The sequence below is a fragment of the Saccopteryx bilineata genome, chromosome 3, assembly GCF_036850765.1.
Source record: "Saccopteryx bilineata isolate mSacBil1 chromosome 3, mSacBil1_pri_phased_curated, whole genome shotgun sequence".
NCBI classification, from domain to species: Eukaryota; Metazoa; Chordata; class Mammalia; order Chiroptera; family Emballonuridae; genus Saccopteryx; species Saccopteryx bilineata.
Genome location: NC_089492.1, coordinates 51,437,708 through 51,448,891, shown reverse-complemented (window position 1 = coordinate 51,448,891; position 11,184 = coordinate 51,437,708). Strand labels below are relative to the sequence as shown.

At 39.9% G+C, this 11,184-nt stretch overlaps 1 pseudogene; it reads left to right on the top strand.

Moving 5' to 3' along the window:
• The first annotated feature begins 236 nt into the window (after positions 1–236).
• Positions 237–945, top strand: LOC136329770 (calponin-2 pseudogene; annotated as a pseudogene).
• Positions 946–11,184: the final 10,239 nt, after the last annotated feature.

Sequence of the window (11,184 nt, the reverse complement as noted above, 5' to 3'; positions counted from 1 at the left end):
ATGTCATCCATCAAAAGAGTGATATAAAGACCACTTATTTGTTTATCACTTATTAATGACTAATAGGTTAATTTATCTTGTATTCAATCAACCAGGTTTACCAACACCCACATAGCAGAATTAAAAGATTATGTTTAAATTGATTGTATTGGAGCCCAGACTCATGCATTACCCACCATTTTACCTGCCAGGCATCCATCCCACCCTGGCCACCGCAAGCATGAGCTCCACACTCCATGTGGTTCAATAAGGGACCCTTATATGGGCTTTCATTAGAAGTAAAGAATCTGTCCAAACATGACCTTCAGAAGGTGGCAGAACGCCGCAGCTGTATTGATGAACTCATGGGCCTCTCTATCAGTCTCGATTTACAGACATGTATGAAGGATGGAATTATCCTGTGGACACTCATAGAATCGCTGAGGCCGGGCTCATTCCTGATAAACCATTCCATGCAAAACCAACACTAGCTAGAAAACCTCTCTAACTTCATCAAGGCCATGGTCAGTTTTAGCATGAACTCTGCGGACCTGCTTGAAGCCAGTCATCTGGTTTGAGAGTGGGAACATGACCCAGGTGCAGGTGTCTCTTCTGGCACTGGCAAGGAAAACCAGGACAAAGAAGAGCAGAGTGGCATGGACATCAGCATCAAGTACTCAGAGAAAAAGGAATGTAACTTTGATGATGCCACCATAAGAGCAAGCCAGTGTATCAACAGACTTAAGATTGGCACCAACAAGTATTCCAGCCAGTCAGTCATAATGGCATATGGCACAAGAAGGCATCTGTATGATGCCAAGAATGATATTCTGTCAACTATGGACTATACAACCATCAGCCTGCAAACAAGCACCAACAAATGTGCCAGCCTGGTGGGCATGACAGCACATCTATGATACTAAGCTGGGGACTGACAAGTGTGACAACTCCTCCATGACTCTGTAGAAGTGGCCAGTGGGACACCAGGGTCAGCCCAGACTGTGAAATCCAGAGAAGGCCCAGGAGTACTGCCGGTACTACAAAAAAAGAAGGCAGGCTATTGAGGTTCCTCCCTAGACTGTCTCTATACCTCATCACTGCAAATAGAATTTTGGGGTTTTTTATGTTTTCATTTTGTTTTTCTGTGTTCAAGTGCTTCCAGCTAAGCGTTTATGAAGGCCAGATCCAGATGTGTGTAGGGTGAGGGTCCCTTTTAGGGCACATCTAAGTAGCAAATTTTCTAGCAGGCTTTGGACCAAGCTGTGGAGAGAAGAAGAAACTGTGCAGGAAGGGAAACTGGCCCCAAATGATTTCTGGTTGTTTCTGCCCCTCTTTCCTGCTCTTTGCTGATCAGATTATGGTTTTTGAAGTTTGGGGCAATTTTAACCAAAAAAAAAGTAATTGGATGGGGAAGGGTTAAGGAGGAGGGGATGGTAAAGGAGACAGCTGGGAAGTAATAAGTCTAGGATAGGGCCAGGCCACAGTCTCCAGATATTTTAGCCATCATGAGGGATTAGATTTACTCAAGACCCTCTCAGGAACCCAGTGAAGAAACTGAGGCCCAGACAGGATAATGGAGTTCTGAGAGGCTGAGGCAAATTCAGAACCCCCCTTTTACATTTGTCCCCTTTCATCTGCCAAGTACTGCACAGGGAACCCCAACAGGACCAGCTCCAACCAGGAGCCCTCGGACCAAGAGATAACATGAAATACCAGGTGTGGACTAAAAGCAATAAAAAACTTTTTTTAGAAAAAAATGTTTTAAATAAATATAGTGATTATATTAGGAGAAATCCAGATGGTTGAAACAATATAAAAATAATGTCCAAATAATGTTTTAATTAAAAATCTTGATATTTTAATTATGCAGATATAAGTATAAAAATTAAATTTAAATTTTATAAAACTTTTATTGAAACATATCAAATTTCAAATAATAAAGAATATTAACATAAATATTGAAATTATTTAGGTCAAATGATCTTAATTGTGAATACTATTTTAAGAGTAAATTCATGACTATCAATATTTTAAAGTTTGTGGGTATGAGTTAACTATAATTTTTGTTTTCAATATATAAGACAGTTATATGGTCAGAGGAAATTTTTTCTGTTCTGAAAGAAACCTAGAGAATTTACCTATATAAAAGATTCAACTGACTTGAATAATAATGCTGAGGTTTTGTTTGTTTTTCTTACAAAAATTATCTTCATGCTCCCTCTGGTGGCTTCCCTCAAAAAAGAATTTTTATCTGCTTTCTAAATTCAAGATGTTTTCAGTCCTTAAAATTTCAAAAAAATATTTACCAAAACTCTAAACTATTGATATAAAGTAATAAAAAATATGAAGTGAAGTTGCCTGAAATAATGTTTGGATTTAAAGATAATTTATCATCTTTAATGGAAGCTCACCCACCTCCTCCTAAGACCACACTGGATTGAAACAATATGAAAGAACAATCATCCTGAGTAACCAACTGAAGACTAGCTGAAGAGAAGTCTTATAACTAAAGATTTACAGAAGAAGCCACATTGAAACTGGCAGAGAAGGTGGGGATGCAAAAAAGTATGGCTCTACTCTCACGGGCAGATGCTGAGGTTCCAGGGGGATATTTTAACTACCAGGGGTTCCCCTTGAGAAACAAGGTGTCTAAATCCCAAGCCATTTCTTCTCACACTGAAGCACCAAAGCCAAAAGGAAGTGCTCGCATAGCATCTGGCTGTGAAAAGCAGCTGGATTTATGTCTGCCAGGGAGAGAACAGGGAGTCCACTAGAGGAACAGGTACTCTCTTAAAGGTCCAACACACACAACATTGTTTATAGCCACTCATACTAAGCCCTGGGGGAAAAGGCAGAGTGGACTAGAGTTGCATGAGGAGAGCCTAGAGTTTGTGGCTCTGAAGAGAAAGTTGAAAGGACAGCAACCAGAATATCTGTGCTAAGTAATGCTCCCACACCAAAAACAACTCTCTTGAGTGGAGCATTACCTTTGGTGCAATATCAGCCCGGAGGAAAGTAACAGACCCACCCTTTAGACTCACTCTTGCTTCACCCTGTGAAGTTAAGGCCCTGCTGAGAAGTACTGGTATATCCAGAGGCTTTTTAAGTGACTGAACCTGACAGGCACCCAGCAGGTGGAAGAAGGCGGCGGCAGACCTGGTGTGCTTTGGGACATTTGTTGACCTGACTCCAGGCCAGTGCTGGTAAAAGACAGCTTTGGTGCACAGCTTGAACCTTCCCATGTGCACACAGGCCCAGCAGAGGCAGCCACAAATTGTGGACCACTTGTAGCTCCAAACAGGTTTTTAAGGGCCAGTCACAAGCAACATCTTACATTGGCCTTCATCAGAGTCCTTCCCAGGAGGTCCAGAGTCAGCACACCCAGTAGTCAGTTTCAGATAATATCAGAGAAGCATCCAGTAAGCTTCACAAGCAGCATATCCAAAGGAAGATCTCGTCGGGCAACAAAACCTGTTGAGGCAAGAGCTGCTTCTTGTGGTGAGCAACTGCACAGTAGAGCACACACCCTGCTTGAGGTTGAGCCTCATAGCCAACCAGCCTAATGGTCAATCCCATGCACAAACAAGCAAATAACAAGCAAGCTTCAATTATAACAGGAAGGACCACATAACCCACACAAGAAACATCACTGGTGGACTCAGTTCAGGTAATCAAGGAAACTGTACCACTGCCTCACAGAACATCTATTAGATTAAGCCACCTACCAAGACTACATGTCACAGCAGATCTGTCTAAAACCTAGAAATAAACACAAAAAAGCAGCCAGAAAGAGGAGAGAAAAATTAGACCCCAAATGAAAAAAAAAAGACAAATCTCCAGAAAAAGGGCTAAATACAATGGATGCAAGCAATTTATTCAATATAAAGTTCAAAGTAATTGTAATAAAGATATTCAAGAAACTTAGAACTACAAATGCATGAGAAAGAACATATAAAACCTAAAAACATCTGAAATAAAGAAGAAAATACTTAGCACTAAAAATATACTGGCAGAAATAAACAGTAGATTGGATAAAGCAGAGGGTTAAATCAGCAAAGACAAGGTAGAAAATAATACCCAATCACAGCTGCAAAAAGAAAAAAAGAAATAAAAGGATCAGGATAGTTTAAGAGACCATGGGAACAATATGAAGTGTGACCACATTAACATTATAGGGGTACCAGAAGGATAAAAAAACAGCAAAAGATTTAAAATCTATTTGAAGAAATAACAACTAAAGACTTCCTTAACTTGGTGAAGGAAAACACACACACATACACACAAACACAAGTACAGGAAGTACAGAGGGTCCCAAAATATATGGATCCAAAGAGGCTCACACCAAGACATATCATATGTAAAATGGCAAAAGTTAAAGACAAAGAAAGAATCTTAAAAGCCATTAGAGAAAGACAGTTACTACAAGGCAGATAACATAGCTGATTTCTCAACAGAAGCATCTCAAGCCAGAATAAATTGGCATGAAATATTTAAAGTGATGAAAAGCAAGGACATACAATCAAGGCTACTTTAAATAGCATGGCTATCATTTAAAATTGAAGGAGAAATAAAAAGCTTCCCAGACAAGAAAAAGCTAAAGGAATTTGTTACTACCAAAATGCTATTACAGCAACTGTTGGAGAGGCTGTGGAGAAAAAGGAACCCTCATACACTGTTGGTGGGAATGTAAAGTAGTACAACCATTATGGAGGAAAGTATGGTGGTTCCTCAATATGAAAATAGAACTACCTTATGACCCAGCAATCCCTTTACTGGGTATATACCCCAAAACCTCAGAATCATTGATACGTAAAGACACATGTAGCCCCATGTTCATTGCAGCACTGTTCACAGTGGCCAAGACATGGAAACAACCAAAAAGCCCTTCAATAGAAGACTGGATAAAGAAGATGTGGCACATATACACTATGGAATACTACTCAGCCATAAGAAATGATGACATCAGATCATTTACAGCAAAATGGTGGGAACTTGATAACATTATACGGAGTGAAATAAGTAAATCAGAAAAAAACAAGAACTACATGATTCCATACATTGGTGGAACATAAAAACGAGACTAAGAGACATGGACAAGAGAGTGGTGGTTACCAGGGGTGGGGGGAGGGAGGACACAGGAGAGAGGGAGGGAGAGAGTTAGGGGGAGGGGGAGGGGCACAGAGAAAACTAGACAGAGGGTGACGGAGGACAATCTGACTCTGGGTGAGGGGTATGCAACATAATTTAATGACAAGATAACCTAGACATGTTTTCTTTGAATATATGTACCCTGAATTATTAATGTCATCCCATTAACATTAATAAAAATTTATTTAAAAAAATGCTATTACAAGAAATGTTTAAAGACCTTCTTTAAGAAGAAAAAGGAGACAAAGAGGAATAATAATAAGAAAAATAGAAGAACATAATTAAAAGAAAAAATGACAATACAATACATACTTATTAACAATCACTTTAAAAGTAAATGACTTAAATGTTCTAATCAAAAGACCTAGGCCAGTGAGAAGATAAAAAAGACAAGATCCATGTATATGCTGTCTTCAAGAGACCCACCTCAGAATAAAAAATACAGCGATACCTAGGTTTTCATCTATAATCAATCTGAAAATAATCGGCAAAATCCGAAACCGACAAAAACTGAGGCAATTATTTCCATATGTGTTGCAGTAATATAAGGTTATGGTAATTAAATATATAAAAATATAGAAAATTATGAAAGATATATAAAAATAATTAGGATATAATATTAAAAGCAATTAAGGAAATTAAATAAAGCTATGCCATCTGGATAAGAATTAATATAGTATGTACAGATATGATAAACAGACGCTGCCTTTCATGCAGGGCTCAGTTAGTGTGTGTGTGGTTACATATAGATAAGAAGTGGCTTGATGTCATAACTCCGTGGGTTGACATAGACTGGAGGCTCCCCTAGGAACATCTTAAAAGTGGCTTGACGTAACATTTCAGTAGATTAACATAAAAAGGGCTCCCTGCAAAGAACTCCCAAAAGGTGATTTGAGATAATAATCTTGTATTGGGTTGGGGAATAAGTTCGTAGCATTTTTACCGAAGACTTTTATTTAAACAAAAAACAATAATTATATCAATAAGTTAATCAATTATATATTTGCCGTTGCTGTTTACAATCTCTTCCCACCTCTCGACCAATTTGTTGATGCCGTTCTGCCACAAATCGCCTGGTCTGGTGTCAAAGAAGTTGTTGAGCCAGTTTTTAAGAACCTCTTTGTTATCAAAGGTAACGCCCTTCATATGGTTTGACAGGGAGCAGAAAAGATGGTAATCGGTCAGTGCAAGGTCCGGAGAATACGGTGGATGCTGAAGGACCTCCCATTCGAGCTCTTGGAGTGCGGCTTTGATGACTTGTGCAACATGGGGCCTGGCGTTGTCGTGAAGGAGTATGATTTGACCATGTCGATCAGGTCTTTTCAGTCGAATAGCCTCATTCACACGGTGTAGCTGGGCAATGTAGAGCTCCTTGTTGACCATGGCATTCTTTTTGAGCATTTCCCAGTGCACCATGCCCTCCCAGTCCCACCAAACACATATCATGATCTTCTTTGGATGAAGGTCCGGCTTGACTCTCAGCTTTGGCATATCTCCTGGACCCACCCACTCCTTTCTTTGCTTCATATTGATGTATAGGCACCATTTCTCATCTCCCGTGACGATTCAGTACAAAAAGCGCTGTTTATGACCGCATGTTGCTCGATGGCGGGCGAGATGCTGAGAAGCAATTTGAAGGCGACTTTTTTTGTTTTTTTCGTTGAGCTCGTGAGGCACCCAGGCTCCCAATTTTTCGGTAAATCCCATTGAATGAAGGTGATTGAGAATCATTTTATGATCGTAGTTCATTTTTTCTGCCAATTCACGACTGGTTTGGCGACCGTTCTCCTTCAAAAGTGATTTGAGACGTTCTTCATCGAATTCAGAAGGCCTTCCGCTGCGGGACATGTCATCGACGTCAAAGTCGCCATTTTTGAACTTTGCAAACCACTTCCATGCTGTAGACTCGCCTATGACACCTTCTCTATACACGTCGCAAATGTCCCGGGCTGCTTCGGCAGCTTTTTGACCTCGATGAAAAGCAAAGAAGAGCAGGTGTCGAAAATGTTGATTTTTGCCTCCTGGGTATTCCATTTCTAAGCCTCAAAACTAATAAAAAATTAAATAACTGAAAAATACAATTAACATAGTTTTGTAGAGCAGAAAGAGTTTTATTGAATGAATACTTACCCTTTGCCAAACAGCAACAAATCGTTGTAAAATAAAAGAAAATATAAAAACGCTACGAACTTATCCCCCAACCCAATAGATTGACACCTGTTAGAAGGTGTTGGCCAGAAAAGGTATTAAAGCTAAGGGGCCTCCCTGCTGCAATAGTCACCCAGACTCCAAACTGAATGTGGACTGTCTCCACGCCACTCTGACCAAAGACAATTGAGAGGAGCACACCAATGGGACCCCCTTAAGCTGTACCCAAGCACGCCAAAAGAATTTGTGAGTAATAAACTGCCTGTGTGATTCTTGCAACTAACTTGTATGTCAGTTGTGTGTTTCCTCCGGTGGCAGTTGGTCTCGGCACTGCTAAGTGGAATCCTCATAGCCACTTCAAGAGTAGTCTCAAAGAGGTTGCCAGCCCTGTTGATAAGCAGGAGTGTCCCAGTACACAGGGATGTCAAATCAGGGATGCCTGATTGACATAGAGCTTAGGTTCTACTGGGACAATATGAATCAATGTAAATCCAATTAATTTGTTCTAGACACTCTGAAATACATACCAAAAACACATTTTATAGAGAATAAATGTAGTGTTTAATACTAAAAACAATAAGAAATCAATATAAAATGAATATAAAAGACAAATAAAAGACTTTCTTTGGTCCCATGATGGAGCTAAAAGGAAAGAGTTAATTTGTTAGCAAGGGAAACACTTAACAGGGACAATGAGATTTGAACACATGTGATTTTATTTTATGTGCATTATGTACATTTTGAAACTGAAGAACTCAAAATAAGCGTTATACCAAATACTGTATACTCAGTAATCACTTACATGTAATTTAGTACAATATTAGCACTTTCAATCAATAAAAAAAAGCACAAAAACACTAGAAAGCAACGGAGTTGTTTGGCTAGATGGGCAGGGTGACGCTCACACAACGAGAAACAACGCCACACTGAGCAGGAGAACGCGTGGGTCACCCTTTGTTTTCACAAAATTAGCAGCGAGGGCACGTGGGCACACTGACAAAATCTGAGGCAACCAATGAAAACCAAAATAAATTTTCACAGAAAAAATTCACGATGACTGAAGTCAATAAAAACTGAGATATTACTGTACACAGAAACTAAAAACAAAGGGATAAAAATATTTTATGCAAATGAAAATTTTAAAAAATATGAGATAACAATACTTATATCTGACAACACATACTTTAATTTTTAATTGATTTTTTTGAAAGAAAAGAGAGTGGATGGGGAACATAATTTGTTGTCCCACTTATTTATGCATTCATTGGTTGCTTCTTATGTGCCCTTACCAGGGATTTGAACCTACAACATTGGCCTCTCAAGAAGACATGCTAACCAGTAGAGTTATCCAACCAGGACCTTGACAAAATAGACTTTAAATCAAAGGCTATAATAAAAGACAAAAAAGGCACTGCATAATGATAAATGAAGCAATCCAACAAGAGAATATAACCCTTGTAAACAATTATGCACACAATGTAGTAGCATCTAAATATGCAAAACAAATCTTGATGGACATAAAGGGAGAGATCCAAAGTGATACAATATTCATAGGATATTTTAACACCCCATGATATCAATAGCTAAATCTGCCAAACAGAAAATAAATAAGAAAATGGCAGCCTTATTTGACCTACTAGATCAGATGGATTTAATTGCTATCTTAAGAACATTTTATCCCAAAGCAGCAGAATATACAATCTTTTCAAGTGTACGTACAACATTTCCAAGGAGAGACCAGATGACAAGACACAAAACAAGTCTCAATACATTGAAGATTTAAATCATATCAAGAATCTTTTCTGAACATAATAGGATGAAACTAGAAATCAATCACCCACACAAAACACACACACACACAGAAAGACATATATATACTGATATTAAATAACATGTTACTAAACAATGAATAACTAAACAATGAGATCATAAAGTAATCAAAAGATCCCTTGAAAAAAATATAAATGAAAACACAACAACCCAAAATTTATGTGACATAGTGAAAGCAGTCCTAACAGGGAAATTTATGGCAGTATTACAGGCCTATCTCAAGAAACAAGAAAAATTTCAAACCTGAGAGCATCTGCCTAGAACACTGAGTATCTAGGTTCAAAAATCCAAGCTTGCTAGCTGTAATGGTGGCTCATTGGTTTGAGCATGGGATCATAGACATGACACCATGGTCGCTGGCTTGAGCCCAAAGATCACTGACTTGAAGCCCAAGGTTGCTGGTTTGAGCAAGGGGTCACTGGCTCAGCTGAAGCCTCCCCATCAAGGCACATTTGAGAAAGCAATCAATGAGCAACTAACGTGTTGCAAATATGAGTTGATGCTTCTCATCTCTCTCCCTCTCTCTCTCTCTCTCTCTTTCTCTCATGCTTAAAAAAAAAGACAAGAAAGGCCCTGGCCGGTTGGCTCAGTGGTAGAGCTTCGGCCTGGTGTGCAGAGGTCCCAGGTTCGATTCCCGGCCAGGGCACACAAGAGAAGCGCCCATCTGCTTCTCCACCCCTCCCCCTCTCCTTCCTCTCTGTCTCTCTCTTCCCCTCCTGCAGCGAGGCTCCATTGGAGCAAAGATGGCCCGGGTGCTGGGGATGGCTCCTTGGCCTCTGCCCCAGGCGCTGGAGTGGCTCTGGTCGCGACATAGCAATGCCCGGAGGGGCAGAGCATTGCCCCCTGGTGGGCAGAGCATCGCCCCCTGGTGGGCGTGCCAGGTGGATCCCGGTTGGGCGCATGTGGGAGTCTGTCTGACTGTCTATCCCCGTTTCCAGCTTCAGAAAAATACAAAAAAAAAAACACACAAGAAAAATCTCAATAAGTAATCTAACTTCATATGTAGAGAAACTTGAAAAAGAACATTAAAGCCCAGAGTAGAAAAAAACAAAATAATAAATATCAGAGCAGAAATTTAAAAAAATAAATTAAGCCAAAAAATGTTTTTTTAAAATCAACTCATCAAGAAAAAAAAGAGAGAAGACCCAAATAAATGAAAGAGAAGTAACAACTGACACCAAAGAAATAAAAAGGATTATAAGAAAAAAAATTATGATAATTATATGCCAAGTAATTGAACAATCTGGATAAAATGAATAAATTTTTGAAAACATACAAAGTTCTAAAACTAAATAAGAATCAGAAAATCTGAACAGACATATTACAACTAGTAATATTAAAGTAGTAATAAAAAAATTCCCAACAAATGAAGGTCCTGGACCAGATGACTTCACAGGTGGATTACACAAACATGCAAGTAAGAACTAACACCTATCTATCCTTCTCAAAATATTTTTAAAATTTCAAAAGAAGGAGATGACGTCAGAGTAATGGCGGAGTAGGAAGCGATACCGATAAATCTCCCCCAAAACTCAACAAGATCTTCAACCAGAAACAGAAAAACCTATACTTGGAGCTTCCAGATTCTTCGCAATACACCCAAAGGTATGATTGAGTGAAAAATTGGCTAAATATATAACCAAACCCCGAAGGAAATAGGGAGTAAGAAATGCTCCGCCTTCCTCACTAACCTAAACGGGGCGGCTTTCTCTGGTAACTGTGAATATAGAAACTGAGGCGGGCAAAGGGGGTGAATAGATCCAGGCCGCCGCAGCAAAAACGGCCGAACCAGGCTGTGGCTTAGAGATCCAAGCCGAGGAAAATCTGATCCTGTGGCAACCCGGGCAATACAAGCTAACACTCGCGCCAAACCCAAACAAAGAAAGACAAGCGGAGCGGCCATTTTACCCGGTCTCCTGGTCGGTGCGCAGTTAGTGGAAGAGAGATTTCTTCCTAAGCCGCGGAAGTGGGTGCCCGTGTTGCCCCACGGACAGGCAGGGTCAGAGGCCTTTCTGTGGGCTGAAGGCAGAGTCTCTGGGCAGCCCCAGCGCCCTGGGAAAGCCACGCACGGGAGGGAGT